This window comes from Pseudophryne corroboree, chromosome 2, assembly GCF_028390025.1.
Source record: "Pseudophryne corroboree isolate aPseCor3 chromosome 2, aPseCor3.hap2, whole genome shotgun sequence".
Taxonomy (NCBI): domain Eukaryota; kingdom Metazoa; phylum Chordata; class Amphibia; order Anura; family Myobatrachidae; genus Pseudophryne; species Pseudophryne corroboree.
Genome location: NC_086445.1, coordinates 801,273,308 through 801,296,863, shown reverse-complemented (window position 1 = coordinate 801,296,863; position 23,556 = coordinate 801,273,308). Strand labels below are relative to the sequence as shown.

Genomic DNA, 23,556 nt, shown 5'->3' with positions numbered 1-23,556 from the left:
AGTGGTTCATGTCAATGAGGACTTGAAAAATGTAAAGTGTGCTTCCCTTAAAAGAACCTTTTGTTTGCAGTGTATTTGTTTAATAATTGTTTAATTCTTTAGCAAATCAGCAATTAATGCAAGCCACTAGTTTATTTCCTATATGCAATATAAGAAATTTTGAAGTACCAATGCTATTAGTGCATTGGTTTCATGGTTAAGTGTTCTGTTTAATATTTTGGCTTAAACAAGTTTATATATGCAAAAAGTATAACATGTTACCTAATACAATCTTAAAATGTGTCTACTCTCACAGAAAATCATTCAGTATATGAAAGTGAATGAATTGTAGTCTGAAAATTTGTGGAGAATGTTATGCAACTGAAAATTGGTTGACAATTTCTATATCAAGTTTTATGAATGGGTCCAAAAATGTCACCATGAGTTAAAAGAGGAATTCATATGGCCTATCTAAACCATCAACAAAATGTATTTAAGACTATACTTTCAGGGATCATTTCTATAGGCAATGATGGGAGAAATGTGCTTGAAAGTGTCCAAACTCGCAAACCACCATGATGAGTTTAAGAGCTCTCTTCTCAGCATGAAGGCAGTTAGCAACTCTGTTTCATGCAGATGTTGTTAGCTATTGATGACTGTCCTACTTCTTAATAAAGCAGTGGTAGAAGAGGGCTCATTCAGAGTGGCTGATTACACACTTTAAAATCAACTATGGTTATTTAAAACTATGTTTGTATAATGTTTAATATCCTTGAAAGAATACACATTGATGTTTCAACATTCCTGAATCAGAATGTTTTTTATGATATAGGAATAAAAGCAATGTCTAAGAGTATTATTTTACATTTTAATTGTAACCTTCTTTAAGTGGTTCATGTCAATGAGGACTTGAAAAATGTAAAGTGTGCTTTCCTTAAAAGAACATTTTGTTTGCAGTGTATTTGTTTAATAATTGTTTAATTCTTTAGCAAATCAGCAATTAATGCAAGCCACTAGTTTATTTCCTATATGCAATATAAGAAATTTTGAAGTACCAATGCTGTTAGTGCATTGGTTTCATTGTTAAGTGTTCTGTTTAATATTTTGGCTTAAACAAGTTTATATATGCAAAAATTATAATATGTTACCTAATACAATCTTAAAATGTGTCTACTCTCACAGAAAATCATTCAGTATATGATAGTGAATGAATTGTAGTCTGAAAATTTGTGGAGAATGTTATGCAACTGAAAACTGGTTGACAATTTCTATATCAGGTTTTATGAATGGGTCCTAAAATGTCACCATGAGTTAAAAGAGGAATTCATATGGCCTATCTAAACCATCAACAAAATGTAGTTAAGATTATACTTCCTGGGATCATTTCTATAGGCAATGATGGGAGAAATGTGCTTGAAAGTGTCCAAACTCGCCAACCACCATGATGAGATTAAGAGCTCTCTTCTCAGCATGAAGGCAGTTAGCAACTCTGTTTCATGCAGATGTTGTTAGCTTTTGATGACTGTCCTACTTCTTAATAAAGAAGTGGTAAAAGAGGGCTCATTCAGAGTGGCTGATTACACACTTTAAAATCAACTATGGTTATTTAAAACTAAGTTTGTATAATGTTTAATATCCTTAAAAGAATACGCATTGATGTTTCAACATTCCTGAATCAGAATGTTTTTTATGATATAGGAATAAAAGCAATGTCTAAGAGTATTATTTTACATTTTAATTTTAACCTTCTTTAAGCGGTTCATGTCAATGAGGACTTGAAAAATGTAAAGTGTGCTTTCCTTAAAAGAACCTTTTGTTTGCAGTGTATTTGTTTAATAATTGTTTTATTCTTTAGCAAATCAGCAGTTAATGCAAGCCACTAGTTTATTTCCTATATGAAATATAAGACATTTTGAAGTACCAATGCTATTAGTGCATTGGTTTCATTGTTAAGTGTTCTGTTTAATATTTTGGCTTAAACAAGTTTATTTATGCAAAAATTATAACATGTTACCTAATACAATCTTAAAATGTGTCTACTCTCACAGAAAATCATTCAGTATATGATAGTGAATGAATTGTAGTCTGAAAATTTGTGGAGAATGTTATGCAACTGAAAATTGGTTGACAATTTCTATATCAAGTTTTATGAATGGGTCCAAAAATGTCACCATGAGTTAAAAGAGGAATTCATATGGCCTATCTAAACCATCAACAAAATGTAATTAAGACTGTACTTTCAGGGTTCATTTCTATAGGCAATGATGGGAGAAATGTGCTTGAAAGTGTCCAAACTCGCCAACCACCATGATGAGTTTAAGAGCTCTCTTCTCAGCATGAAGGCAGTTAGCAACTCTGTTTCATGCAGATGTTGTTAGCTTTTGATGACTGTCCTACTTCTTAATAAAGAAGTGGTAGAAGAGGGCTCATTCCGAGTGGCTGATTACACACTTTAAAATCAACTATGGTTATTTAAAACTAAGTTTGTATAATGTTTAATATGCTGGAAAGAACAAGCATTGATGTTTTAACATTCCTGAATCAGAATGTTTTTTATTATATAGCAATAAAGGCAATGTCTAAGAGTATTATTTTACATTTTAATTTTAACCTTTTTTTATGTGGTTTATGTCACTGAGGACTTGAAAAATGTAAAGTGTGCTTTCCTTAAAAGAACCTTTTGTTTGCAGTGTATTTGTTTAATAATTGTTTTATTCTTTAGCAAATCAGCAATTAATGCAAGCCACTAATTTATTTCCTATATGAAATATAAGACATTTTGAAGTACCAATGCTATTAGTGCATTGGTTTTTATTGCTAAGTGTTCTGTTTAATATTTTGGCTTAAACAAGTTTATTTATGCAAAAATTATAACATGTTACCTAATACAATCTTAAAATGTGTCTACTCTCACAGAAAATCATTCAGTATATGATAGTGAATGAATTGTAGTCTGAAAATTTGTGGAGAATGTTATGCAACTGAAAATTGGTTGACAATTTCTATATCAAGTTTTTTGAATTGGTCCAAAAATGTCACCATGAGTTAAAAGAGGAATTCATATGGCCTATCTAAACCATCAACAAAATGTAATTAAGACTGTACTTTCAGGGATCATTTCTATAGGCAATAATGGGAGAAATGTGCTTGAAAGTGTCCAAACTCGCCAACCACCATGATGAGTTTAAGAGCTCTCTTCTCAGCATGAAGGCAGTTAGCAACTCTGTTTCATGCAGATGTTGTTAGCTTTTGATGACTGTCCTACTTCTTAATAAAGAAGTGGTAGAAGAGGGCTCATTCAGAGTGGCTGATTACACACTTTAAAATCAACTATGGTTATTTAAAACTAAGTTTGTGTAATGTTTAATATGCTGGAAAGAACAAGCATTGATGTTTTAACATTCCTGAATCAGAATGTTTTTAATTATATAGCAATAAAAGCAATGTCTAAGAGTATTATTTTACATTTTAATTTTAACCTTCTTTAAGTTGTACATATCAATGAGGACTTGAAAAATTTAAACTGTGCTTTCCTTATAAGAACCTTTTGTTTGCAGTGTATTTGTTTAATAATTGTTTAATTCTTTTGCAAATCAGCAACTAATGCAAGCCACTAGTTTATTTCCTATATGCAATATAAGACATTTTGAAGTACCAATGCTATTAGTGCATTGGTTTCATTGTTAAGTGTTCTATTTAATATTTTGGCTTAAACAAGTTTATATATGCAAAAATTATAATATGTTACCTAATACAATCTTAAAATGTGTCTACTCTCACAGAAAATCATTCAGTATATGATAGTGAATGAATTGTAGTCTGAAAATTTGTGGAGAATGTTATGCAACTGAAAACTGGTTGACAATTTCTATATCAGGTTTTATGAATGGGTCCTAAAATGTCACCATGAGTTAAAAGAGGAATTCATATGGCCTATCTAAACCATCAACAAAATGTAGTTAAGATTATACTTCCAGGGATCATTTCTATAGGCAATGATGGGAGAAATGTGCTTGAAAGTGTCCAAACTCGCCAACCACCATGATGAGATTAAGAGTTCTCTTCTCAGCATGAAGGCAGTTAGCAACTCTGTTTCATGCCGATGTTGTTAGCTTTTGATGACTGTCCTACTTCTTAATGAAGAAGTGGTAGAAGAGGGCTCATTCAGAGTGGCTGATTACACACTTTAAAATCAACTATGGTTATTTAAAACTAAGTTTGTATAATGTTTAATATCCTTCAAAGAATATGCATTGATGTTTCAACATTCCTAAATCAGAATGTTTTTTATGATATAGGAATAAAAGCAATGTCTAAGAGTATTATTTTACATTTTAATTTTAACCTTCTTTAAGTGGTTCATGTCAATGAGGACTTGAAAAATGTAAAGTGTGCTTTCCTTAAAAGAACCTTTTGTTTGCAGTGTATTTGTTTAATAATTGTTTAATTCTTTAGCAAATCAGCAATTAATGCAAGCCACTAGTTTATTTCCTATATGCAATATAAGAAATTTTAAAGTACCAATGCTATTAGTGCATTGGTTTCATTGTTAAGTGTTCTGTTTAATATTTTGGCTTAAACAAGTTTATTTATGCAAAAATTATAACATGTTACCTAATACAATCTTAAAATGTGTCTACTCTCACAGAAAATCATTCAGTATATGATAGTGAATGAATTGTAGTCTGAAAATTTGTGGAGAATGTTATGCAACTGAAAATTGGTTGACAATTTCTATATCAAGTTTTATGAATGGGTCCAAAAATGTCACCATGAGTTAAAAGAGGAATTCATATGGCCTATCTAAACCATCAACAAAATGTAATTAAGACTGTACTTTCAGGGTTCATTTTTATAGGCAATGATGGGAGAAATGTGCTTGAAAGTGTTCAAACTCGCCAACCACCATGATGAGTTTAAGAGCTCTCTTCTCAGCATGAAGGCAGTTCGCAACTCTGTTTCATGCAGATGTTGTTAGCTTTTGATGACTGTCCTACTTCTTAATAAAGAAGTGGTAGAAGAGGGCTCATTCAGAGTGGCTGATTACACACTTTAAAATCAACTATGGTTATTTAAAACTAAGTTTGTATAATGTTTAATATGCTGGAAAGAACAAGCATTGATGTTTTAACATTCCTGAATCAGAATGTTTTTTATTATATAGCAATAAAGGCAATGTCTAAGAGTATTATTTTACATTTTAATTTTAACCTTTTTTATGTGGTTTATGTCACTGAGGACTTGAAAAATGTAAAGTGTGCTTTCCTTAAAAGAACCTTTTGTTTGCAGTGTATTTGTTTAATAATTGTTTTATTCTTTAGCAAATCAGCAATTAATGCAAGCCACTAATTTATTTCCTATATGAAATATAAGACATTTTGAAGTACCAATGCTATTAGTGCATTGGTTTCATTGTTAAGTGTTCTGTTTAATATTTTGGCTTAAACAAGTTTATTTATGCAAAAATTATAACATGTTACCTAATACAATCTTAAAATGTGTCTACTCTCACAGAAAATCATTCAGTATATGATAGTGAATGAATTGTAGTCTGAAAATTTGTGGAGAATGTTATGCAACTGAAAATTGGTTGACAATTTCTATATCAAGTTTTTTGAATTGGTCCAAAAATGTAACCATGAGTTAAAAGAGGAATTCATATGGCCTATCTAAACCATCAACAAAATGTAATTAAGACTGTACTTTCAGGGATCATTTCTATAGGCAATAATGGGAGAAATGTGCTTGAAAGTGTCCAAACTCGCCAACCACCATGATGAGTTTAAGAGCTCTCTTCTCAGCATGAAGGCAGTTAGCAACTCTGTTTCATGCAGATGTTGTTAGCTTTTGATGACTGTCCTACTTCTTAATAAAGAAGTGGTAGAAGAGGGCTCATTCAGAGTGGCTGATTACACACTTTAAAATCAACTATGGTTATTTAAAACTAAGTTTGTGTAATGTTTAATATGCTGGAAAGAACAAGCATTGATGTTTTAACATTCCTGAATCAGAATGTTTTTAATTATATAGCAATAAAAGCAATGTCTAAGAGTATTATTTTACATTTTAATTTTAACCTTCTTTAAGTTGTACATATCAATGAGGACTTGAAAAATTTAAACTGTGCTTTCCTTATAAGAACCTTTTGTTTGCAGTGTATTTGTTTAATAATTGTTTAATTCTTTTGCAAATCAGCAACTAATGCAAGCCACTAGTTTATTTCCTATATGCAATATAAGACATTTTGAAGTATCAATGCTATTAGTGCATTGGTTTCATTGTTAAGTGTTCTATTTAATATTTTGGCTTAAACAAGTTTATATATGCAAAAATTATAATATGTTACCTAATACAATCTTAAAATGTGTCTACTCTCACAGAAAATCATTCAGTATATGATAGTGAATGAATTGTAGTCTGAAAATTTGTGGAGAATGTTATGCAACTGAAAACTGGTTGACAATTTCTATATCAGGTTTTATGAATGGGTCCTAAAATGTCACCATGAGTTAAAAGAGGAATTCATATGGCCTATCTAAACCATCAACAAAATGTAGTTAAGATTATACTTCCAGGGATCATTTCTATAGGCAATGATGGGAGAAATGTGCTTGAAAGTGTCCAAACTCGCCAACCACCATGATGAGATTAAGAGCTCTCTTCTCAGCATGAAGGCAGTTAGCAACTCTGTTTCATGCCGATGTTGTTAGCTTTTGATGACTGTCCTACTTCTTAATAAAGAAGTGGTAGAAGAGGGCTCATTCAGAGTGGCTGATTACACACTTTAAAATCAACTATGGTTATTTAAAACTAAGTTTGTATAATGTTTAATATCCTTCAAAGAATACGCATTGATGTTTCAACATTCCTAAATCAGAATGTTTTTTATGATATAGGAATAAAAGCAATGTCTAAGAGTATTATTTTACATTTTAATTTTAACCTTCTTTAAGTGGTTCATGTCAATGAGGACTTGAAAAATGTAAAGTGTGCTTTCCTTAAAAGAACCTTTTGTTTGCAGTGTATTTGTTTAATAATTGTTTAATTCTTTAGCAAATCAGCAATTAATGCAAGCCACTAGTTTATTTCCTATATGCAATATAAGAAATTTTAAAGTACCAATGCTATTAGTGCATTGGTTTCATTGTTAAGTGTTCTGTTTAATATTTTGGCTTAAACAAGTTTATTTATGCAAAAATTATAACATGTTACCTAAAACAATCTTAAAATGTGTCTACTCTCACAGAAAATCATTCAGTATATGATAGTGAATGAATTGTAGTCTGAAAATTTGTGGAGAATGTTATGCAACTGAAAATTGGTTGACAATTTCTATATCAAGTTTTATGAATGGGTCCAAAAATGTCACCATGAGTTAAAAGAGGAATTCATATGGCCTATCTAAACCATCAACAAAATGTAATTAAGACTGTACTTTCAGGGTTCATTTTTATAGGTAATGATGGGAGAAATGTGCTTGAAAGTGTCCAAACTCGCCAACCACCATGATGAGTTTAAGAGCTCTCTTCTCAGCATGAAGGCAGTTAGCAACTCTGTTTCATGCAGATGTTGTTAGCTTTTGATGACTGTCCTACTTCTTAATAAAGAAGTGGTAGAAGAGGGCTCATTCAGAGTGGCTGATTACACACTTTAAAATCAACTATGGTTATTTAAAACTAAGTTTGTATAATGTTTAATATGCTGGAAAGAACAAGCATTGATGTTTTAACATTCCTGAATCAGAATGTTTTTTATTATATAGCAATAAAGGCAATGTCTAAGAGTATTATTTTACATTTTAATTTTAACCTTTTTTATGTGGTTTATGTCACTGAGGACTTGAAAAATGTAAAGTGTGCTTTCCTTAAAAGAACCTTTTGTTTGCAGTGTATTTGTTTAATAATTGTTTTATTCTTTAGCAAATCAGCAATTAATGCAAGCCACTAATTTATTTCCTATATGAAATATAAGACATTTTGAAGTACCAATGCTATTAGTGCATTGGTTTCATTGTTAAGTGTTCTGTTTAATATTTTGGCTTAAACAAGTTTATTTATGCAAAAATTATAACATGTTACCTAATACAATCTTAAAATGTGTCTACTCTCACAGAAAATCATTCAGTATATGATAGTGAATGAATTGTAGTCTGAAAATTTGTGGAGAATGTTATGCAACTGAAAATTGGTTGACAATTTCTATATCAAGTTTTTTGAATGGGTCCAAAAATGTAACCATGAGTTAAAAGAGGAATTCATATGACCGATCTAAACCATCAACAAAATGTAATTAAGACTGTACTTTCAGGGATCGTTTTTATAGGCAATGATGGGAGAAATGTGCTTGAAAGTGTCCAAACTTGCTAACCACCATGATGAGTTTAAGAGCTCTTTTCTCAGCATGAAGGCAGTTAGCAACTCTGTTTCATGCCGATGTTGTTAGCTTTTGATGACTGTCCTACTTCTTAATAAAGAAGTTGTAGAAGAGGGCTCATTCAGAGTGGCTGATTACACACTTTAAAATCAACTATGGTTATTTAAAACTAAGTTTGTATAATGTTTAATATCCTTCAAAGAATACGCATTGATGTTTCAACATTCCTAAATCAGAATGTTTTTTATGATATAGGAATAAAAGCAATGTCTAAGAGTATTATTTTACATTTTAATTTTAACCTTCTTTAAGTGGTTCATGTCAATGAGGACTTGAAAAATGTAAAGTGTGCTTTCCTTAAAAGAACCTTTTGTTTGCAGTGTATTTGTTTAATAATTGTTTAATTCTTTAGCAAATCAGCAATTAATGCAAGCCACTAGTTTATTTCCTATATGCAATATAAGAAATGTTGAAGTACCAATGCTATTAGTGCATTGGTTTCATTGTTAAGTGTTCTGTTTAATATTTTGGCTTAAACAAGTTTATATATGCAAAAATGATAACATGTTACCTAATACAATCTTAAAACGTGTCTACTCTCACAGAAAATCATTCAGTATATGATAGTGAATGAATTGTAGTTTGAAAATTTGTGGAGAATGTTATGCAACTGAATATTGGTTGACAATTTCTATATCAAGTTTTGTGAATGGGTCCAAAAATGTCACCATGAGTTAAAAGAGGAATTCATATGGCCTATCTAAACCATCAACAAAATGTAATTAAGACTGTACTTTCAGGGATCATTTCTATAGGCAATGATGGGAGAAATGTGCTTGAAAGTGTCCAAACTCGCCAACCACCATGATGAGTTTAAGAGCTCTCTTCTCAGCATGAAGGCAGTTAGCAACTCTGTTTCATGCAGATGTTGTTAGCTTTTGATGACTGTCCTACTTCTTAATAAAGAAGTGGTAGAAGAGGGCTCATTCAGAGTGGCTGATTACACACTTTAAAATCAACTATGGTTATTTAAAACTAAGTTTGTGTAATGTTTAATATGCTGGAAAGAACAAGCATTGATGTTTTAACATTCCTGAATCAGAATGTTTTTAATTATATAGCAATAAAAGCAATGTCTAAGAGTATTATTTTACATTTTAATTTTAACCTTCTTTAAGTTGTACATATCAATGAGGACTTGAAAAATTTAAACTGTGCTTTCCTTATAAGAACCTTTTGTTTGCAGTGTATTTGTTTAATAATTGTTTAATTCTTTTGCAAATCAGCAACTAATGCAAGCCACTAGTTTATTTCCTATATGCAATATAAGACATTTTGAAGTACCAATGCTATTAGTGCATTGGTTTCATTGTTAAGTGTTCTATTTAATATTTTGGCTTAAACAAGTTTATATATGCAAAAATTATAATATGTTACCTAATACAATCTTAAAATGTGTCTACTCTCACAGAAAATCATTCAGTATATGATAGTGAATGAATTGTAGTCTGAAAATTTGTGGAGAATGTTATGCAACTGAAAACTGGTTGACAATTTCTATATCAGGTTTTATGAATGGGTCCTAAAATGTCACCATGAGTTAAAAGAGGAATTCATATGGCCTATCTAAACCATCAACAAAATGTAGTTAAGATTATACTTCCAGGGATCATTTCTATAGGCAATGATGGGAGAAATGTGCTTGAAAGTGTCCAAACTCGCCAACCACCATGATGAGATTAAGAGCTCTCTTCTCAGCATGAAGGCAGTTAGCAACTCTGTTTCATGCCGATGTTGTTAGCTTTTGATGACTGTCCTACTTCTTAATAAAGAAGTGGTAGAAGAGGGCTCATTCAGAGTGGCTGATTACACACTTTAAAATCAACTATGGTTATTTAAAACTAAGTTTGTATAATGTTTAATATCCTTCAAAGAATACGCATTGATGTTTCAACATTCCTAAATCAGAATGTTTTTTATGATATAGGAATAAAAGCAATGTCTAAGAGTATTATTTTACATTTTAATTTTAACCTTCTTTAAGTGGTTCATGTCAATGAGGACTTGAAAAATGTAAAGTGTGCTTTCCTTAAAAGAACCTTTTGTTTGCAGTGTATTTGTTTAATAATTGTTTTATTCTTTAGCAAATCAGCAATTAATGCAAGCCACTAATTTATTTCCTATATGAAATATAAGACATTTTGAAGTACCAATGCTATTAGTGCATTGGTTTCATTGTTAAGTGTTCTGTTTAATATTTTGGCTGAAACAAGTTTATATATGTAAAAATTATAATATGTTACCTAATACAATCTTAAAATGTGTCTACTCTCACAGAAACTCATTCAGTATATGATAGTGAATGAATTGTAGTCTGAAAATTTGTGGAGAATGTTATGCAACTGAAAATTGGTTGACAATTTCTATATCAAGTTTTATGAATGGGTCCAAAAATGTCACCATGAGTTAAAAGAGGAATTCATATGGCCTATCTAAACCATCAACAAAATGTAATTAAGACTGTACTTTCAGGGATCATTTCTATAGGCAATTATGGGAGAAATGTGCTTGAAAATGTCCAAACGTGTTAACTACCATGATGAGTTTAAGAGCTATCTTCTCAGCATGAAGGCAGTTATCAACTCTGTTTCATGCAGATGTTGTCAGCTTTTGATGACTGTCCTACTTCTTAATAAAGAAGTGGTAGAAGAGGGCTCATTCAGAGTGGCTGATTACGCACTTTAAAATCAACTATGGTTATTTAAAACTAAGTTTGTATAATGTTTAATATCCTTGAAAGAATACACATTGATGTTTCAACATTCCTAAATCAAAATGTTTTTTATGATATAGGAATAAAAGCAATGTCTAAGAGTATTATTTTACATTTTAATTGTAACCTTCTTTAAGTTGTTCATGTCAATGAGGACTTGAAAAATGTAAAGTGTGCTTTCGTTAAAAGAACCTTTTGTTTGCAGTGTATTTGTTTAATAATTGTTTAATACTTTAGCAAATCAGCAATTAATGCAAGCCACTAGTTTATTTCCTATATGCAATATAAGAAATTTTGAAGTACCAATGCTATTAGTGCATTGGTTTCATTGTTAAGTGTTCTGTTTAATGTTTTGGCTTAAACAAGTTTATATATGCAAAAATGATAACATGTTACCTAATACAATCTTAAAATGTGTCTACTCTCACAGAAAATCATTCAGTATATGATAGTGAATGAATTATAGTCTGAAAATTTGTGGAGAATGTTATGCAACTGAAAATTGGTTGACAATTTCTATATCAAGTTTTATGAATAGGTCAAAAAATGTCACCATGAGTTAAAAGAGGAATTCATATGGCCTATCTAAACCATCAACAAAATGTAATTAAGACTATACTTTCAGGGATCATATCTATAGGCAATGATTGGAGAAATGCGCTTGAAAGTGTCCAAACTTGCCAACCACCATGATGAGTTTAAGAGCTCTCTCCTCAGCATGAAGGCAGTTAGCAACTCTGTTTCATGCAGATGTTGCTAGCTTTTGTTGACTGTCCTACTTCTTAATAAAGAAGTGGTAGAAGAGGGCTCATTCAGAGTGGCTGATTACACACTTTAAAATCAACTATGTTTATTTAAAACTAAGTTTGTATAATGTTTAATATCCTTGAAAGAATACACATTGATGTTTCAACATTCCTGAATCAGAATGTTTTTTATGATATAGCAATTAAAGCAATGTCTAAGAGTATTATTTTACATTTTAATTTTAACCTTCTTTAAGTGGTTCATGTCAATGAGGACTTGAAAAATGTAAAGTGTGCTTTCCTTAAAAGAACCTTTTGTTTGCAGTGTATTTGTTTAATAATTGTTTAATTCTTTTGCAAATCAGCAACTAATGCAAGCCACTAGTTTATTTCCTATATGCAATATAAGAAATTTTGAAGTACCAATGCTATTAGTGCATTGGTTTCATTGTTAAGTGTTCTGTTTAATATTTTGGTTTAAACAAATTTATATATGCAAAAATTATAATATGTTACCTAATACAATCTTAAAATGTGTCTACTCTCACAGAAAATCATTCAGTATATGATAGTGAATGAATTGTAGTCTGAAAATTTGTGGAGAATGTTATGCAACTGAAAATTGGTTGACAATTTCTATATCAAGTTTTATGAATGGGTCCAAAAATGTCACCATGAGTTAAAAGAGGAATTCATATGGCCTATCTAAACCATCAACAAAATGTAATTAAGACTGTACTTTCAGGGTTCATTTTTATAGGTAATGATGGGAGAAATGTGCTTGAAAGTGTCCAAACTCGCCAACCACCATGATGAGTTTAAGAGCTCTCTTCTCAGCATGAAGGCAGTTAGCAACTCTGTTTCATGCAGATGTTGTTAGCTTTTGATGACTGTCCTACTTCTTAATAAAGAAGTGGTAGAAGAGGGCTCATTCAGAGTGGCTGATTACACACTTTAAAATCAACTATGGTTATTTAAAACTAAGTTTGTATAATGTTTAATATGCTGGAAAGAACAAGCATTGATGTTTTAACATTCCTGAATCAGAATGTTTTTTATTATATAGCAATAAAGGCAATGTCTAAGAGTATTATTTTACATTTTAATTTTAACCTTTTTTATGTGGTTTATGTCACTGAGGACTTGAAAAATGTAAAGTGTGCTTTCCTTAAAAGAACCTTTTGTTTGCAGTGTATTTGTTTAATAATTGTTTTATTCTTTAGCAAATCAGCAATTAATGCAAGCCACTAATTTATTTCCTATATGAAATATAAGACATTTTGAAGTACCAATGCTATTAGTGCATTGGTTTCATTGTTAAGTGTTCTGTTTAATATTTTGGCTTAAACAAGTTTATTTATGCAAAAATTATAACATGTTACCTAATACAATCTTAAAATGTGTCTACTCTCACAGAAAATCATTCAGTATATGATAGTGAATGAATTGTAGTCTGAAAATTTGTGGAGAATGTTATGCAACTGAAAATTGGTTGACAATTTCTATATCAAGTTTTTTGAATGGGTCCAAAAATGTAACCATGAGTTAAAAGAGGAATTCATATGACCGATCTAAACCATCAACAAAATGTAATTAAGACTGTACTTTCAGGGATCGTTTTTATAGGCAATGATGGGAGAAATGTGCTTGAAAGTGTCCAAACTTGCTAACCACCATGATGAGTTTAAGAGCTCTTTTCTCAGCATGAAGGCAGTTAGCAACTCTGTTTCATGCCGATGTTGTTAGCTTTTGATGACTGTCCTACTTCTTAATAAAGAAGTTGTAGAAGAGGGCTCATTCAGAGTGGCTGATTACACACTTTAAAATCAACTATGGTTATTTAAAACTAAGTTTGTATAATGTTTAATATCCTTCAAAGAATACGCATTGATGTTTCAACATTCCTAAATCAGAATGTTTTTTATGATATAGGAATAAAAGCAATGTCTAAGAGTATTATTTTACATTTTAATTTTAACCTTCTTTAAGTGGTTCATGTCAATGAGGACTTGAAAAATGTAAAGTGTGCTTTCCTTAAAAGAACCTTTTGTTTGCAGTGTATTTGTTTAATAATTGTTTAATTCTTTAGCAAATCAGCAATTAATGCAAGCCACTAGTTTATTTCCTATATGCAATATAAGAAATGTTGAAGTACCAATGCTATTAGTGCATTGGTTTCATTGTTAAGTGTTCTGTTTAATATTTTGGCTTAAACAAGTTTATATATGCAAAAATGATAACATGTTACCTAATACAATCTTAAAACGTGTCTACTCTCACAGAAAATCATTCAGTATATGATAGTGAATGAATTGTAGTTTGAAAATTTGTGGAGAATGTTATGCAACTGAATATTGGTTGACAATTTCTATATCAAGTTTTGTGAATGGGTCCAAAAATGTCACCATGAGTTAAAAGAGGAATTCATATGGCCTATCTAAACCATCAACAAAATGTAATTAAGACTGTACTTTCAGGGATCATTTCTATAGGCAATGATGGGAGAAATGTGCTTGAAAGTGTCCAAACTCGCCAACCACCATGATGAGTTTAAGAGCTCTCTTCTCAGCATGAAGGCAGTTAGCAACTCTGTTTCATGCAGATGTTGTTAGCTTTTGATGACTGTCCTACTTCTTAATAAAGAAGTGGTAGAAGAGGGCTCATTCAGAGTGGCTGATTACACACTTTAAAATCAACTATGGTTATTTAAAACTAAGTTTGTGTAATGTTTAATATGCTGGAAAGAACAAGCATTGATGTTTTAACATTCCTGAATCAGAATGTTTTTAATTATATAGCAATAAAAGCAATGTCTAAGAGTATTATTTTACATTTTAATTTTAACCTTCTTTAAGTTGTACATATCAATGAGGACTTGAAAAATTTAAACTGTGCTTTCCTTATAAGAACCTTTTGTTTGCAGTGTATTTGTTTAATAATTGTTTAATTCTTTTGCAAATCAGCAACTAATGCAAGCCACTAGTTTATTTCCTATATGCAATATAAGACATTTTGAAGTACCAATGCTATTAGTGCATTGGTTTCATTGTTAAGTGTTCTATTTAATATTTTGGCTTAAACAAGTTTATATATGCAAAAATTATAATATGTTACCTAATACAATCTTAAAATGTGTCTACTCTCACAGAAAATCATTCAGTATATGATAGTGAATGAATTGTAGTCTGAAAATTTGTGGAGAATGTTATGCAACTGAAAACTGGTTGACAATTTCTATATCAGGTTTTATGAATGGGTCCTAAAATGTCACCATGAGTTAAAAGAGGAATTCATATGGCCTATCTAAACCATCAACAAAATGTAGTTAAGATTATACTTCCAGGGATCATTTCTATAGGCAATGATGGGAGAAATGTGCTTGAAAGTGTCCAAACTCGCCAACCACCATGATGAGATTAAGAGCTCTCTTCTCAGCATGAAGGCAGTTAGCAACTCTGTTTCATGCCGATGTTGTTAGCTTTTGATGACTGTCCTACTTCTTAATAAAGAAGTGGTAGAAGAGGGCTCATTCAGAGTGGCTGATTACACACTTTAAAATCAACTATGGTTATTTAAAACTAAGTTTGTATAATGTTTAATATCCTTCAAAGAATACGCATTGATGTTTCAACATTCCTAAATCAGAATGTTTTTTATGATATAGGAATAAAAGCAATGTCTAAGAGTATTATTTTACATTTTAATTTTAACCTTCTTTAAGTGGTTCATGTCAATGAGGACTTGAAAAATGTAAAGTGTGCTTTCCTTAAAAGAACCTTTTGTTTGCAGTGTATTTGTTTAATAATTGTTTTATTCTTTAGCAAATCAGCAATTAATGCAAGCCACTAATTTATTTCCTATATGAAATATAAGACATTTTGAAGTACCAATGCTATTAGTGCATTGGTTTCATTGTTAAGTGTTCTGTTTAATATTTTGGCTGAAACAAGTTTATATATGTAAAAATTATAATATGTTACCTAATACAATCTTAAAATGTGTCTACTCTCACAGAAACTCATTCAGTATATGATAGTGAATGAATTGTAGTCTGAAAATTTGTGGAGAATGTTATGCAACTGAAAATTGGTTGACAATTTCTATATCAAGTTTTATGAATGGGTCCAAAAATGTCACCATGAGTTAAAAGAGGAATTCATATGGCCTATCTAAACCATCAACAAAATGTAATTAAGACTGTACTTTCAGGGATCATTTCTATAGGCAATTATGGGAGAAATGTGCTTGAAAATGTCCAAACGTGTTAACTACCATGATGAGTTTAAGAGCTATCTTCTCAGCATGAAGGCAGTTATCAACTCTGTTTCATGCAGATGTTGTCAGCTTTTGATGACTGTCCTACTTCTTAATAAAGAAGTGGTAGAAGAGGGCTCATTCAGAGTGGCTGATTACGCACTTTAAAATCAACTATGGTTATTTAAAACTAAGTTTGTATAATGTTTAATATCCTTGAAAGAATACACATTGATGTTTCAACATTCCTAAATCAAAATGTTTTTTATGATATAGGAATAAAAGCAATGTCTAAGAGTATTATTTTACATTTTAATTGTAACCTTCTTTAAGTTGTTCATGTCAATGAGGACTTGAAAAATGTAAAGTGTGCTTTCGTTAAAAGAACCTTTTGTTTGCAGTGTATTTGTTTAATAATTGTTTAATACTTTAGCAAATCAGCAATTAATGCAAGCCACTAGTTTATTTCCTATATGCAATATAAGAAATTTTGAAGTACCAATGCTATTAGTGCATTGGTTTCATTGTTAAGTGTTCTGTTTAATGTTTTGGCTTAAACAAGTTTATATATGCAAAAATGATAACATGTTACCTAATACAATCTTAAAATGTGTCTACTCTCACAGAAAATCATTCAGTATATGATAGTGAATGAATTATAGTCTGAAAATTTGTGGAGAATGTTATGCAACTGAAAATTGGTTGACAATTTCTATATCAAGTTTTATGAATAGGTCAAAAAATGTCACCATGAGTTAAAAGAGGAATTCATATGGCCTATCTAAACCATCAACAAAATGTAATTAAGACTATACTTTCAGGGATCATATCTATAGGCAATGATTGGAGAAATGCGCTTGAAAGTGTCCAAACTTGCCAACCACCATGATGAGTTTAAGAGCTCTCTCCTCAGCATGAAGGCAGTTAGCAACTCTGTTTCATGCAGATGTTGCTAGCTTTTGTTGACTGTCCTACTTCTTAATAAAGAAGTGGTAGAAGAGGGCTCATTCAGAGTGGCTGATTACACACTTTAAAATCAACTATGTTTATTTAAAACTAAGTTTGTATAATGTTTAATATCCTTCAAAGAATACGCATTGATGTTTCAACATTCCTAAATCAGAATGTTTTTTATGATATAGGAATAAAAGCAATGTCTAAGAGTATTATTTTACATTTTAATTTTAACCTTCTTTAAGTGGTTCATGTCAATGAGGACTTGAAAAATGTAAAGTGTGCTTTCCTTAAAAGAACCTTTTGTTTGCAGTGTATTTGTTTAATAATTGTTTAATTCTTTAGCAAATCAGCAATTAATGCAAGCCACTAGTTTATTTCCTATATGCAATATAAGAAATTTTGAAGTACCAATGCTATTAGTGCATTGGTTTCATTGTTAAGTGTTCTGTTTAATATTTTGGCTTAAACAAGTTTATATATGCAAAAATGATAACATGTTACCTAATACAATCTTAAAACGTGTCTACTCTCACAGAAAATCATTCAGTATATGATAGTGAATGAATTGTAGTTTGAAAATTTGTGGAGAATGTTATGCAACTGAATATTGGTTGACAATTTCTATATCAAGTTTTGTGAATGGGTCCAAAAATGTCACCATGAGTTAAAAGAGGAATTCATATGGCCTATCTAAACCATCAACAAAATGTAATTAAGACTGTACTTTCAGGGATCATTTCTATAGGCAATGATGGGAGAAATGTGCTTGAAAGTGTCCAAACTCGCCAACCACCATGATGAGTTTAAGAGCTCTCTTCTCAGCATGAAGGCAGTTAGCAACTCTGTTTCATGCAGATGTTGTTAGCTTTTGATGACAGTCCTACTTCTTAATAAAGAAGTGGTAGAAGAGGGCTCATTCAGAGTGGCTGATTACACACTTTAAAATCAGCTATGGTTATTTAAAACTAAGTTTGTATAATGTTTAATATCCTTGAAAGAATACGCATCGATGTTTCAACATTCCTGAATCAGAATGTTTTTTATGATATAGGAATAAAAGCAATGTCTAAGAGTATTATTTTACATTTTAATTTTAACCTTCTTTAAGTGGTTCATGTCAATGAGGACTTGAAAAATTTAAACTGTGCTTTCCTTATAAGAACCTTTGTTTGCAGTGTATTTGTTTAATAATTGTTTAATTCTTTTGCAAATCAGCAACTAATGCAAGCCACTAGTTTATTTCCTATATGCAATATAAGAAATGTTGAAGTACCAATGATATTAGTGCATTGGTTTCATTGTTAAGTGTTCTGTTTAATATTTTGGCTTAAACAAATTTAATATGTAAAAATTATAATATGTTACCTAATACAATTTTAAAATGTGTCTACTCTCACAGAAAATCATTCAGTATATGATAGTGAATGAATTGTAGTCTGAAAATTTGTGGAGAATGTTATGCAACTGAAAATGGGTTGACAATTTCTATATCAAGTTTTATGAATGGGTCCAAAAATGTAACCATGAGTTAAAAGAGGAATTCATATGGCCTATCTAAACCATCAACAAAATTTAATTATGACTGTACTTTCAGGGATCATTTCTATAGGCAATGATGGGAGAAATGTGCTTGAAAGTGTCCAAACTAGCCAACCACCATGATGAGATTAAGAGCTCTCTTCTCAGCATGAAGGCAGTTAGCAACTCTGATTCATGCAGATGTTGTTAGCTTTGGATGACTGTACTACTTCTTAATAAAGAAGTGGTAGAAGAGGGCTCATTCAGAGTGGCTGATTACACACTTTAAAATCAACTATGGTTATTTAAAACTAAGTTTGAATAATGTTTAATATGCTGAAAAGAACAAGCATTGATGTTTTAACATTCCTGAATCAGAATGTTTTTTATTATATAGCAATAAAAGCAATGTCTAAGAGTATTATTTTACATTTTAATTTTAACCTTTTTTAAGTGGTTCATGTCACTGAGGACTTGAAAAATGTAAAGTGTGCTTTCCTTAAAAGAACCTTTTGTTTGCAGTGTATTTGTTTAATAATTGTTTTATTCTTTAGCAAATCAGCAATTAATGCAAGCCACTAGTTTATTTCCTATATGAAATATAAGACATTTTGAAGAACCAATGCTATTAGTGCATTGGTTTCATTGTTAAGTGTTCTGTTTAATATTTTGGCTTAAACAAGTTTATTTATGCAAAAATTATAACATATTACCTAATACAGTCTTAAAATGTGTCTACTCTCACAGAAAATCATTCAGTATATGATAGTGAATGAATTGTAGTCTGAAAATTTGTGGAGAATGTTATGCAACTGAAAATTGGTTGACAATTTCTATATCAAGTTTTTTGAATTGGTCCAAAAATGTAACCATGAGTTAAAAGAGGAATTCATATGGCCTATCTAAACCATCAACAAAATGTAATTAAGACTGTACTTTCAGGGATCATTTCTATAGGCAATAATGGGAGAAATGTGCTTGAAAGTGTCCAAACTCGCCAACCACCATGATGAGTTTAAGAGCTCTCTTCTCAGCATGAAGGCAGTTAGCAACTCTGTTTCATGCAGATGTTGTTAGCTTTTGATGACTGTCCTACTTCTTAATAAAGAAGTGGTAGAAGAGGGCTCATTCAGAGTGGCTGATTACACACTTTAAAATCAACTATGGTTATTTAAAACTAAGTTTGTGTAATGTTTAATATGCTGGAAAGAACAAGCATTGATGTTTTAACATTCCTGAATCAGAATGTTTTTAATTATATAGCAATAAAAGCAATGTCTAAGAGTATTATTTTACATTTTAATTTTAACCTTCTTTAAGTTGTACATATCAATGAGGACTTGAAAAATTTAAACTGTGCTTTCCTTATAAGAACCTTTTGTTTGCAGTGTATTTGTTTAATAATTGTTTAATTCTTTTGCAAATCAGCAACTAATGCAAGCCACTAGTTTATTTCCTATATGCAATATAAGACATTTTGAAGTACCAATGCTATTAGTGCATTGGTTTCATTGTTAAGTGTTCTATTTAATATTTTGGCTTAAACAAGTTTATATATGCAAAAATTATAATATGTTACCTAATACAATCTTAAAATGTGTCTACTCTCACAGAAAATCATTCAGTATATGATAGTGAATGAATTGTAGTCTGAAAATTTGTGGAGAATGTTATGCAACTGAAAACTGGTTGACAATTTCTATATCAGGTTTTATGAATGGGTCCTAAAATGTCACCATGAGTTAAAAGAGGAATTCATATGGCCTATCTAAACCATCAACAAAATGTAGTTAAGATTATACTTCCAGGGATCATTTCTATAGGCAATGATGGGAGAAATGTGCTTGAAAGTGTCCAAACTCGCCAACCACCATGATGAGATTAAGAGTTCTCTTCTCAGCATGAAGGCAGTTAGCAACTCTGTTTCATGCCGATGTTGTTAGCTTTTGATGACTGTCCTACTTCTTAATGAAGAAGTGGTAAAAGAGGGCTCATTCAGAGTGGCTGATTACACACTTTAAAATCAACTATGGTTATTTAAAACTAAGTTTGTATAATGTTTAATATCCTTCAAAGAATATGCATTGATGTTTCAACATTCCTAAATCAGAATGTTTTTTATGATATAGGAATAAAAGCAATGTCTAAGAGTATTATTTTACATTTTAATTTTAACCTTCTTTAAGTGGTTCATGTCAATGAGGACTTGAAAAATGTAAAGTGTGCTTTCCTTAAAAGAACCTTTTGTTTGCAGTGTATTTGTTTAATAATTGTTTAATTCTTTAGCAAATCAGCAATTAATGCAAGCCACTAGTTTATTTCCTATATGCAATATAAGAAATTTTAAAGTACCAATGCTATTAGTGCATTGGTTTCATTGTTAAGTGTTCTGTTTAATATTTTGGCTTAAACAAGTTTATTTATGCAAAAATTATAACATGTTACCTAATACAATCTTAAAATGTGTCTACTCTCACAGAAAATCATTCAGTATATGATAGTGAATGAATTGTAGTCTGAAAATTTGTGGAGAATGTTATGCAACTGAAAATTGGTTGACAATTTCTATATCAAGTTTTATGAATGGGTCCAAAAATGTCACCATGAGTTAAAAGAGGAATTCATATGGCCTATCTAAACCATCAACAAAATGTAATTAAGACTGTACTTTCAGGGTTCATTTTTATAGGCAATGATGGGAGAAATGTGCTTGAAAGTGTCCAAACTCGCCAACCACCATGATGAGTTTAAGAGCTCTCTTCTCAGCATGAAGGCAGTTCGCAACTCTGTTTCATGCAGATGTTGTTAGCTTTTGATGACTGTCCTACTTCTTAATAAAGAAGTGGTAGAAGAGGGCTCATTCAGAGTGGCTGATTACACACTTTAAAATCAACTATGGTTATTTAAAACTAAGTTTGTATAATGTTTAATATGCTGGAAAGAACAAGCATTGATGTTTTAACATTCCTGAATCAGAATGTTTTTTATTATATAGCAATAAAGGCAATGTCTAAGAGTATTATTTTACATTTTAATTTTAACCTTTTTTATGTGGTTTATGTCACTGAGGACTTGAAAAATGTAAAGTGTGCTTTCCTTAAAAGAACCTTTTGTTTGCAGTGTATTTGTTTAATAATTGTTTTATTCTTTAGCAAATCAGCAATTAATGCAAGCCACTAATTTATTTCCTATATGAAATATAAGACATTTTGAAGTACCAATGCTATTAGTGCATTGGTTTCATTGTTAAGTGTTCTGTTTAATATTTTGGCTTAAACAAGTTTATTTATGCAAAAATTATAACATGTTACCTAATACAATCTTAAAATGTGTCTACTCTCACAGAAAATCATTCAGTATATGATAGTGAATGAATTGTAGTCTGAAAATTTGTGGAGAATGTTATGCAACTGAAAATTGGTTGACAATTTCTATATCAAGTTTTTTGAATTGGTCCAAAAATTTAACCATGAGTTAAAAGAGGAATTCATATGGCCTATCTAAACCATCAACAAAATGTAATTAAGACTGTACTTTCAGGGATCATTTCTATAGGCAATAATGGGAGAAATGTGCTTGAAAGTGTCCAAACTCGCCAACCACCATGATGAGTTTAAGAGCTCTCTTCTCAGCATGAAGGCAGTTAGCAACTCTGTTTCATGCAGATGTTGTTAGCTTTTGATGACTGTCCTACTTCTTAATAAAGAAGTGGTAGAAGAGGGCTCATTCAGAGTGGCTGATTACACACTTTAAAATCAACTATGGTTATTTAAAACTAAGTTTGTGTAATGTTTAATATGCTGGAAAGAACAAGCATTGATGTTTTAACATTCCTGAATCAGAATGTTTTTAATTATATAGCAATAAAAGCAATGTCTAAGAGTATTATTTTACATTTTAATTTTAACCTTCTTTAAGTTGTACATATCAATGAGGACTTGAAAAATTTAAACTGTGCTTTCCTTATAAGAACCTTTTGTTTGCAGTGTATTTGTTTAATAATTGTTTAATTCTTTTGCAAATCAGCAACTAATGCAAGCCACTAGTTTATTTCCTATATGCAATATAAGACATTTTGAAGTATCAATGCTATTAGTGCATTGGTTTCATTGTTAAGTGTTCTATTTAATATTTTGGCTTAAACAAGTTTATATATGCAAAAATTATAATATGTTACCTAATACAATCTTAAAATGTGTCTACTCTCACAGAAAATCATTCAGTATATGATAGTGAATGAATTGTAGTCTGAAAATTTGTGGAGAATGTTATGCAACTGAAAACTGGTTGACAATTTCTATATCAGGTTTTATGAATGGGTCCTAAAATGTCACCATGAGTTAAAAGAGGAATTCATATGGCCTATCTAAACCATCAACAAAATGTAGTTAAGATTATACTTCCAGGGATCATTTCTATAGGCAATGATGGGAGAAATGTGCTTGAAAGTGTCCAAACTCGCCAACCACCATGATGAGATTAAGAGCTCTCTTCTCAGCATGAAGGCAGTTAGCAACTCTGTTTCATGCCGATGTTGTTAGCTTTTGATGACTGTCCTACTTATTAATAAAGAAGTGGTAGAAGAGGGCTCATTCAGAGTGGCTGATTACACACTTTAAAATCAACTATGGTTATTTAAAACTAAGTTTGTATAATGTTTAATATCCTTCAAAGAATACGCATTGATGTTTCAACATTCCTAAATCAGAATGTTTTTTATGATATAGGAATAAAAGCAATGTCTAAGAGTATTATTTTACATTTTAATTTTAACCTTCTTTAAGTGGTTCATGTCAATGAGGACTTGAAAAATGTAAAGTGTGCTTTCCTTAAAAGAACCTTTTGTTTGCAGTGTATTTGTTTAATAATTGTTTAATTCTTTAGCAAATCAGCAATTAATGCAAGCCACTAGTTTATTTCCTATATGCAATATAAGAAATTTTAAAGTACCAATGC

The 23,556-nt window shown here is 30.7% G+C and overlaps 27 non-coding genes across 27 annotated transcripts; all 27 read left to right on the top strand.

Moving 5' to 3' along the window:
* Nucleotides 1-474: 474 nt before the first annotated feature.
* LOC135053297 (small nucleolar RNA U3) lies at nucleotides 475-687 on the top strand. Its single transcript, XR_010242667.1, has one exon. It is a non-coding gene; the product is annotated as a small nucleolar RNA U3 (small nucleolar RNA).
* Nucleotides 688-1,340: 653 nt separating this feature from the next.
* LOC135053740 (small nucleolar RNA U3) lies at nucleotides 1,341-1,553 on the top strand. Its single transcript, XR_010243052.1, has one exon. It is a non-coding gene; the product is annotated as a small nucleolar RNA U3 (small nucleolar RNA).
* Nucleotides 1,554-2,206: 653 nt separating this feature from the next.
* Nucleotides 2,207-2,419, top strand: LOC135053221 (small nucleolar RNA U3). Its single transcript, XR_010242600.1, has one exon. It is a non-coding gene; the product is annotated as a small nucleolar RNA U3 (small nucleolar RNA).
* A 655-nt stretch (nucleotides 2,420-3,074) lies between these two features.
* LOC135053375 (small nucleolar RNA U3) lies at nucleotides 3,075-3,287 on the top strand. The gene has a single exon (XR_010242734.1). It is a non-coding gene; the product is annotated as a small nucleolar RNA U3 (small nucleolar RNA).
* A 653-nt stretch (nucleotides 3,288-3,940) lies between these two features.
* Nucleotides 3,941-4,153, top strand: LOC135053575 (small nucleolar RNA U3). Its single transcript, XR_010242908.1, has one exon. It is a non-coding gene; the product is annotated as a small nucleolar RNA U3 (small nucleolar RNA).
* Nucleotides 4,154-4,806: 653 nt separating this feature from the next.
* LOC135053556 (small nucleolar RNA U3) lies at nucleotides 4,807-5,019 on the top strand. Its single transcript, XR_010242892.1, has one exon. It is a non-coding gene; the product is annotated as a small nucleolar RNA U3 (small nucleolar RNA).
* A 653-nt stretch (nucleotides 5,020-5,672) lies between these two features.
* LOC135053373 (small nucleolar RNA U3) lies at nucleotides 5,673-5,885 on the top strand. Its single transcript, XR_010242733.1, has one exon. It is a non-coding gene; the product is annotated as a small nucleolar RNA U3 (small nucleolar RNA).
* Nucleotides 5,886-6,538: 653 nt separating this feature from the next.
* Nucleotides 6,539-6,751, top strand: LOC135053566 (small nucleolar RNA U3). Its single transcript, XR_010242900.1, has one exon. It is a non-coding gene; the product is annotated as a small nucleolar RNA U3 (small nucleolar RNA).
* A 653-nt stretch (nucleotides 6,752-7,404) lies between these two features.
* Nucleotides 7,405-7,617, top strand: LOC135053528 (small nucleolar RNA U3). The gene has a single exon (XR_010242866.1). It is a non-coding gene; the product is annotated as a small nucleolar RNA U3 (small nucleolar RNA).
* A 653-nt stretch (nucleotides 7,618-8,270) lies between these two features.
* LOC135053985 (small nucleolar RNA U3) lies at nucleotides 8,271-8,483 on the top strand. Its single transcript, XR_010243268.1, has one exon. It is a non-coding gene; the product is annotated as a small nucleolar RNA U3 (small nucleolar RNA).
* A 653-nt stretch (nucleotides 8,484-9,136) lies between these two features.
* On the top strand, nucleotides 9,137-9,349 carry LOC135053201 (small nucleolar RNA U3). Its single transcript, XR_010242582.1, has one exon. It is a non-coding gene; the product is annotated as a small nucleolar RNA U3 (small nucleolar RNA).
* Nucleotides 9,350-10,002: 653 nt separating this feature from the next.
* LOC135053565 (small nucleolar RNA U3) lies at nucleotides 10,003-10,215 on the top strand. Its single transcript, XR_010242899.1, has one exon. It is a non-coding gene; the product is annotated as a small nucleolar RNA U3 (small nucleolar RNA).
* A 653-nt stretch (nucleotides 10,216-10,868) lies between these two features.
* On the top strand, nucleotides 10,869-11,081 carry LOC135053765 (small nucleolar RNA U3). Its single transcript, XR_010243073.1, has one exon. It is a non-coding gene; the product is annotated as a small nucleolar RNA U3 (small nucleolar RNA).
* Nucleotides 11,082-11,734: 653 nt separating this feature from the next.
* Nucleotides 11,735-11,947, top strand: LOC135053888 (small nucleolar RNA U3). The gene has a single exon (XR_010243183.1). It is a non-coding gene; the product is annotated as a small nucleolar RNA U3 (small nucleolar RNA).
* A 653-nt stretch (nucleotides 11,948-12,600) lies between these two features.
* Nucleotides 12,601-12,813, top strand: LOC135053527 (small nucleolar RNA U3). The gene has a single exon (XR_010242865.1). It is a non-coding gene; the product is annotated as a small nucleolar RNA U3 (small nucleolar RNA).
* A 653-nt stretch (nucleotides 12,814-13,466) lies between these two features.
* On the top strand, nucleotides 13,467-13,679 carry LOC135053984 (small nucleolar RNA U3). The gene has a single exon (XR_010243267.1). It is a non-coding gene; the product is annotated as a small nucleolar RNA U3 (small nucleolar RNA).
* Nucleotides 13,680-14,332: 653 nt separating this feature from the next.
* Nucleotides 14,333-14,545, top strand: LOC135053200 (small nucleolar RNA U3). Its single transcript, XR_010242581.1, has one exon. It is a non-coding gene; the product is annotated as a small nucleolar RNA U3 (small nucleolar RNA).
* A 653-nt stretch (nucleotides 14,546-15,198) lies between these two features.
* LOC135053564 (small nucleolar RNA U3) lies at nucleotides 15,199-15,411 on the top strand. The gene has a single exon (XR_010242898.1). It is a non-coding gene; the product is annotated as a small nucleolar RNA U3 (small nucleolar RNA).
* Nucleotides 15,412-16,064: 653 nt separating this feature from the next.
* On the top strand, nucleotides 16,065-16,277 carry LOC135053764 (small nucleolar RNA U3). The gene has a single exon (XR_010243072.1). It is a non-coding gene; the product is annotated as a small nucleolar RNA U3 (small nucleolar RNA).
* Nucleotides 16,278-16,930: 653 nt separating this feature from the next.
* On the top strand, nucleotides 16,931-17,143 carry LOC135053887 (small nucleolar RNA U3). Its single transcript, XR_010243182.1, has one exon. It is a non-coding gene; the product is annotated as a small nucleolar RNA U3 (small nucleolar RNA).
* A 653-nt stretch (nucleotides 17,144-17,796) lies between these two features.
* Nucleotides 17,797-18,009, top strand: LOC135053515 (small nucleolar RNA U3). Its single transcript, XR_010242855.1, has one exon. It is a non-coding gene; the product is annotated as a small nucleolar RNA U3 (small nucleolar RNA).
* Nucleotides 18,010-18,660: 651 nt separating this feature from the next.
* On the top strand, nucleotides 18,661-18,873 carry LOC135053516 (small nucleolar RNA U3). The gene has a single exon (XR_010242856.1). It is a non-coding gene; the product is annotated as a small nucleolar RNA U3 (small nucleolar RNA).
* A 653-nt stretch (nucleotides 18,874-19,526) lies between these two features.
* Nucleotides 19,527-19,739, top strand: LOC135053372 (small nucleolar RNA U3). The gene has a single exon (XR_010242732.1). It is a non-coding gene; the product is annotated as a small nucleolar RNA U3 (small nucleolar RNA).
* A 653-nt stretch (nucleotides 19,740-20,392) lies between these two features.
* Nucleotides 20,393-20,605, top strand: LOC135053870 (small nucleolar RNA U3). Its single transcript, XR_010243165.1, has one exon. It is a non-coding gene; the product is annotated as a small nucleolar RNA U3 (small nucleolar RNA).
* Nucleotides 20,606-21,258: 653 nt separating this feature from the next.
* LOC135053571 (small nucleolar RNA U3) lies at nucleotides 21,259-21,471 on the top strand. The gene has a single exon (XR_010242905.1). It is a non-coding gene; the product is annotated as a small nucleolar RNA U3 (small nucleolar RNA).
* A 653-nt stretch (nucleotides 21,472-22,124) lies between these two features.
* LOC135053371 (small nucleolar RNA U3) lies at nucleotides 22,125-22,337 on the top strand. The gene has a single exon (XR_010242731.1). It is a non-coding gene; the product is annotated as a small nucleolar RNA U3 (small nucleolar RNA).
* A 653-nt stretch (nucleotides 22,338-22,990) lies between these two features.
* Nucleotides 22,991-23,203, top strand: LOC135053723 (small nucleolar RNA U3). Its single transcript, XR_010243038.1, has one exon. It is a non-coding gene; the product is annotated as a small nucleolar RNA U3 (small nucleolar RNA).
* The last annotated feature ends 353 nt before the right edge of the window (nucleotides 23,204-23,556 follow it).